We start from the raw sequence: 6,769 nt of genomic DNA on the forward strand, positions 1-6,769 counted from the left end.
TTCGAGATCAGCAATCAGCATCATGCCAGTCTAGATCTCTGAGTAAATTACGAGTTGTATTACATTCCCCAAGACCAGCTCGGAGTGGATAAATACCACCGAGGCCGCCTTATTCCGGGCTCACACCCATGCCAAGCTCGGACCACTTGATCTGAGGCTACCCGACAATGGACATACTCCGATGTTCTGTCTTTCGACCTTATAAGGACTTCGAGGCTACCTATCTTCGAGGTTGCCACCTGCTTTGAAGATTTGGCATCCAGATCACTACACCAAATACCCATTACCATAACACATGATTATAATAGATTTTAAAAAGAGTTATGGTAAATAAACAAAATTTCAGGCAGCAACTTAAAATAAGGTACCGCCAAAATAACTTAGCTTTTTTTACTCAACTTTTTTTTACTGAACTTTTTTTAACCCGTGTACCCACTTCCCCTATACCCATTTCCTCAACCATTCTTCGGTCTTCCCTTTCCCCTCAGTCCCTTCAATCTTCAATGTTCTTCGTCTTTCCATTCCTGGTCCGTGCGTGGTGGTCTATCTCTCTCGGTTTCCCGTAGACTCGGTCTCTCTCTCGGTCTCTCGGTTTCAGTTCGTGGTCCGTTCGTAGCTTGCTCTTGCAAGTCAGCCCTCTTGCAGGTCAGCCCTCTTGCATGTCTTCTCGTAGCTTGTTTTGTTTTTGTTATTGCAGTGTGGGTTTTGTGTAGATTGTTGCTCGGTTTTATCGGACATTTGTTTCTAATCTGCATTTCTTCTGCATTTCTAATCTGCATTTCTTCAGTCTTGCCTAACCCGTAGCTTGCTCTTGCAGGTCAGCCCTCTCTTTGTACCAAGTTCTCCTTTGCTCTATCAATGGAGGAGCCTCTTCTATTCTGAGAAATACCTCAAACCCACCAGCTGTTTCACTCATTCTCAGGTACACAAATTAGGCACCTTTACTGTTTTCATGTTTCTTTTGCTTAATTAACTTCTTTTATGTTTTTTTTTTTTACTTTGTTCACATTTTTCTTTGGTGTTGTAAATCTTGTATATGATAGAATACAGTCTTACTTGAAAGGAAAAAGAAAATTGCACTCTTGTAAATGAATCAGGTGGTCTCAGAATTTAGTAGGGTGTCGTACTTGCTTTGCTATATGATGACTGATCATATGATGGTATTCTTAAATTAGGTTTTTCTTGTTTGACCTTTTTAAATCTGGTCTAGATGAAAAATGGTCTCTTTTCATTTCCAGATCCTAATAAAATATTAAGATGTGATCGAACAATTCAGTCTTTTGCTAAAACAGGGGAAGGTTTATGCTTAAAGTATGTATTACATCTGTGTTGGTACATGCACCTCATAAATGTATACATGATATGTGATGAGATCTCTGTGTGTACATGGTACAGCCTGTGTGTATTAAAAACTAACAGTTGTCCAATTCTTTAAAAATGATTTAACTAATTAGGTTTGTTCTCCTTTTAAAGAAATAGTTTGAATTAAATTGCATAAGTTTTCTGATGACTGGGTAGATCATTTATTTATTTATAAACACTGAATTTTCACAACAAAATGCATTGTCTGACTTGATCATCTTGAAGTCAGTGTTACTCAAAAGTTGACCAAAGCATGAAATGTAATATCAAACTGGACAAAATATAAAATATTAAAAGCTGCATAGATAAGGAGCTACAATAATTAATAAAATTCAGGTTCTATTTATGAGTTGTCCGACATGGTATATTTGAGGTGGTGAGAATTAAGAAATTAAATAAGTATATGAATATTATTATTTATCTCATACTGGTTTGGTTTGTCTACCTGGCTTATTTCAATTTGGCAATGACAATGTCAAAATGAGTTACTGTATCCTTGAAGGCTTCACAAAATTGTGATTTGAGGAAGAAGATCACATCTTGACAGTCTGGCGAATCTCTTAATTAAATGTTTGTGAGCCAATATTCTTAAGGAGTACACCATTAAGACCCTTTGAACTAATTCTTATATTCTGCCTACTTGCATTGTTTAATCATACTATTATTTATCTTTTTGCTAAAAAGTAATATTAATAAATTGATTTTCGTGCTTTACATGTGTCCTTGTAGTATTAGCGACACAGATATGAATATAGGTTAATTTAATAGAGGGATACCAAATTAGAAATCATCTATTTCTATTGTACAAAACAAAACAAATAAAATTAATTTGTTACAAATATAATTGCTATATTTTCCTAGCTATTAATTTCCATTAATAAATTTCATGTATAAGATTTTACCATGTATATTGCTCTCTAGAAATAGAAATCTCTGTGTGTTTGAGATGAGATCTTTGGCTATTGGTCCTGTAATTCAGCTGATTAAGTTCAGTATTAGATCTAGACTAGCCAGGTTGCCTAAGCTGAAAGTGAGGACCAGTGAGGTGGCGTTCTTAGAGGCTATTACTCAGTTATAACTGTTTTTGTTTGGCTATTTGAGCTTGGTTTGTTTTCTTGCTGGTTTATTGCTTTTTTAGGTCTTGTGTGGAGGCGTTCTTAGGGGCTATTTCTCAGTAGTTTCTGTTTTTGTTTGGCTCTTTGAGCTTGGTTTGTAATCTTGCTGGTTTGTTCAATATATTCATTTTTTCCATAAAAAAAAAGAAAAGAAAATGGGTGGTTAAAAGAAGACATTACACACTGTAAAATAAGCAGACAGACAAGCTCTGAAATAATTTGGTACCAAATAAATATAAAAGCTCCTCCTAGTTATGTTAAAAAGATAGTATTCTAATTATTTAACATAATAAATTTATTGTTTAGCTAAAGTACATGTAAATTAATACAGTAGGAAATCGCTTACAGTAGGAAACCTGCATTTAGTATACTGTTTCATACTGAAGTCACTGTACCATGAATGGCTCATATCATTGATGTTTCATTTCATTTCCATGTATAAATGAGAATACAACTCTTCTTTTTCCTGTGCTTATATCAGTGTTTGGTTGTTCTACTAAAAGTTCTCTGTCATTGTTAATTATAAAGTTCCATAATTTTGATAATGATTGTAAAACTAGTCTCAAAAACAATAAAAAATGGATATAAATCTTTTGCAAAGTAAAAGAGAAATCACATCTGTAAAAATGAGCTTGTGTGAGACTAAATATGCTGATATGTATGTTGAGTCTACTTTGCTAAAGTTTATTTTAAGATTTTGGTATCAATATCAACTTTGACGAAGTGGGTGAGTTCAAATAATAAAAAAATGCAGGGGTCAAAACATGAGATTCTCAATGGTGTGCGAGTTATTAATACATCTTCTAATCAGTTTTTTCTAAGGCTTATTGGTAGCAGTAATAACACTCCCATGAAATATTTATATTTTCTTTATAAAGTTCTTTTAAAGATAGTGTTGTGATATTGGGTTTAGTAGGGAATTTTATTCCATGTAAGTAACTGTCTTTGGTATGTGGTGATGGCTGCACGGCTGTCTTATTTGGTAATGAAATTCTAATTCATTAATTGAACAATTTTTGGATAAGAATTATTTGTTCTTATCTCATGTAATTGTTATTAATTTTAGACTATTTCAGTAAAAAAAAAATATAGTAATAACACTCCCATGAAATGTTGCAGAGCCTAATTTCCTCATTAAACTTGGATTCTCGCAGGTAAAACCACAATGATAAAACTTGAATACTAATAAAACAATCCCAACATGGACAAATTACTCATCTAGTTAATTTTCATAACAATGATCAAAGTTACATATGAACAAACATGGAAAACCACAAGGTTTCTTTTTTAAAAGAAGGATTAATAAAGAAATAATATAAGATAAAACCACTGTTGTTACATTTATTTGATATTCCAACTTTTATTTTTGGTTGTTTGAGCTTGCTTGCCATGTTGTTTAGTTTGTTAGTTTATCATACATGCTTGTTTAATATCTATTGACAAATTTTAATTTTGTATTAATCTTTTAAGTATTGATTATATTCTTCAGGTTGGGGATCGAATTGGCAAGGAGCATTGCAAAGGTAATTTGCAAGAGGTACGGAATTTGTTCTTTTAACTCTTATTATTAATATCTTTAAAATGTTAGAGGAGTTTGAATATCTTAAATATTCATCCATAGAGAAGTAGGTTCTGAGATTAAAATTGTGTGCTGCAGTGATAACGGAAGGTTGAAAACTTGTGTGTATTAGAGAAGTAGGTTCTGGAAAATTTGTTTGTGTGCTGCGGTGATATAAGGAAGAAAACTTATTGTGTGTTGTTTGAATTTTTTGACTTGGTATTGATAGATGGTTAGGTAAGCCTTTATATGAATAGATTAGATTTTTCATTATATGTATAGATTAAATTTTTCATTTAGTCATATTGTTTTCATTATTTCCATATGTATAGATTAGATTTAATTGCCACAACCCAAGCTAAAATCTTGTCTTTGATCCAAACCCAATTAGTTAGTGGCTACCATTTTAGAATCTGATTATTAAATTAAAAACAACACTAGAATCTCTTGAAAGCTTAATGAAACTAAAGTACTAGAAATTAGTAATAGATTTAGACCAATAAATCTTTAGTGGGACTAAGAATCATGGTACTAGAAAATCAAGTAACTGCTATAACATAAAAGGAAAAAGAAAAAGAAAAGAAAAGAAAAAAATTGTTTGGTGAAAAGTTCACTTCCTCTCCTCAGCATCAGTTTGATGATTATGACTCAGATAGCTAGCTGATCCTTTATGGAAATGAGTTCAGTTCTGAATCTTCTGATCAGTGCAGAGCCTAATGGGTTTGAAGCTCATAAAGTCCCCACTCATAAATTTATTTGCCCAAAAAATATTTCAAATCAAACAAATATTATAAGCTCTTCATTTCTTCTGAGCACTCAAGGCTTTAGTTGAACCAAATTTAATAGTTTTGAATGAATGAATTACAAGTAGTTTATAAAAATTCACCATAAGTAAGGCTCAAGAATCAAGATGCACCTTATGTATTTGTTGTGATGTGGTGCTGCCCATATCAGTGGCTCATATATCATAAACCCATTGACAAAAATTTCTTAGCTTGGTCCCATCCCATGGTTCTGTTCAACCTTAGATCACACATGGTCACTGTCACCATAATAATCCCATATTGGCATCTAACATCATAAAACATATAGAAACATGCTAGAGTTGCATTTTTGGACTTAACACCTTTCTACTCCTCTATTGTACAAAAACCCATTAATTAATTCTTTGCCCAATTTCAAGAGAGCTCATGCAAAAGCATTGAGAAATAAATTGAATAAAACATGTAGCTGTAGGGTCACCACGCAAAGGATCTTCAATTTCATCATCATTCTCAATCAAACTCTCAATATTCTCACATTGAGTGTCATCAAATGGAAGCATTCAAAAGCATATTTAGAGATTTTGAAAGCCACACTAGAATTAATTTCCATTAAAAAAGTTAAAAGAGGAAACCTTGAAGTTAAACAACACCAATGTACATCTCAACGACCAAAAACTATTAAAAGACAAAATCCCCAACTCAAATTCACAAGTGAGGGAAGGAAAGAAAAAATAAGTGTATAGACAAAAGAAAAAAAGAAAAAGAGAAAGAGAAAAACTAGAGCTTTACCAAAAGTTTAGATGGATAAACAAGAAGATTGTGAGTGAAGTAGTACTCACAATCTTCTTCATGAAAATAACTGAAGCTAAAAAAATAACCTACTATTATTATTCTTCATGAAAGTGAACCTTTTAAACAACTTAGCTTTAGTGGGACTAAGAATCATGGTACTAGAAAATCAAGTAACTGCTATAACATAAAAGGAAAAAGAAAAAGAAAAGAAAAAAATTGTTTGGTGAAAAGTTCACTTCCTCTCCTCAGCATCAGTTTGATGATTATGACTCAGATAGCTAGCTGATCCTTTATGGAAATGAGTTCAGTTCTGAATCTTCTGATCAGTGCAGAGCCTAATGAGTTTGAAGCTCATAAAGTCCCCACTCATAAATTTATTTGCCCAAAAAAGATTTCAAATCAAACAAATATTATTAGCTCTTCATTTCTTCTGAGCACTCAAGGCTTTAGTTGAACCAAATTTAATAGTTTTGAATGAATGAATTACAAGTAGTTAATAAAAATTCACCATAAGTAAGGCTCAAGAATCAAGATGCACCTTATGTATTTGTTGTGATGTGGTGCTGCCCATATCAGTGGCTCATATATCATAAACCCATTGACAAAACTTTCTTAGTTTGGTCCCATCCCATGGTTCTGTTCAACCTTAGATCACACATGGTCACTGTCACCATAATAATCCCATATTGGCATCTAACATCATAAAACATATAGAAACATGCTAGAGTTGCATTTTTGGACTTAACACCTTTCTACTCCTCTTTTGTACAAAAACCCATTAATTAATTCTTTGCCCAATTTCAAGAGAGCTCATGCAAAAGCATTGAGAAATAAATTGAATAAAACATGTAGCTGTAGGGTCACCACGCAAAGGATCTTCAATTTCATCATCATTCTCAATCAAACTCTCAATATTCTCACATTGAGTGTCATCAAATGGAAGCATTCAAAAGCATATTTAGAGATTTTGAAAGCCACGCTAGAATTAATTTCCATTAAAAAAGTTAAAAGAGGAAACCTTGAAGTTGAACAACACCAATGTACATCTCAACGACCAAAAACTATTAAAAGACAAAATCCCCAACTCAAATTCACAAGTGAGGGAAGGAAAGAAAAAATAAGTGTATAGACAAAAGAAAAAAAGAAAAAGAGAAAGAGAAAAACTAGAGCTTTACCAA

At 32.7% G+C, this 6,769-nt stretch overlaps 1 long non-coding RNA gene across 1 annotated transcript; it reads left to right on the top strand.

Moving 5' to 3' along the window:
- The first annotated feature begins 406 nt into the window (after positions 1 to 406).
- Positions 407 to 4,112, top strand: LOC133820986 (uncharacterized). The gene is made up of 3 exons (XR_009887251.1): positions 407 to 645; positions 818 to 922; positions 3,967 to 4,112. It is a non-coding gene; the product is annotated as an uncharacterized LOC133820986 (long non-coding RNA).
- The last annotated feature ends 2,657 nt before the right edge of the window (positions 4,113 to 6,769 follow it).

This window comes from Humulus lupulus, chromosome 3 (assembly GCF_963169125.1).
Source record: "Humulus lupulus chromosome 3, drHumLupu1.1, whole genome shotgun sequence".
NCBI lineage: Eukaryota > Viridiplantae > Streptophyta > Magnoliopsida > Rosales > Cannabaceae > Humulus > Humulus lupulus.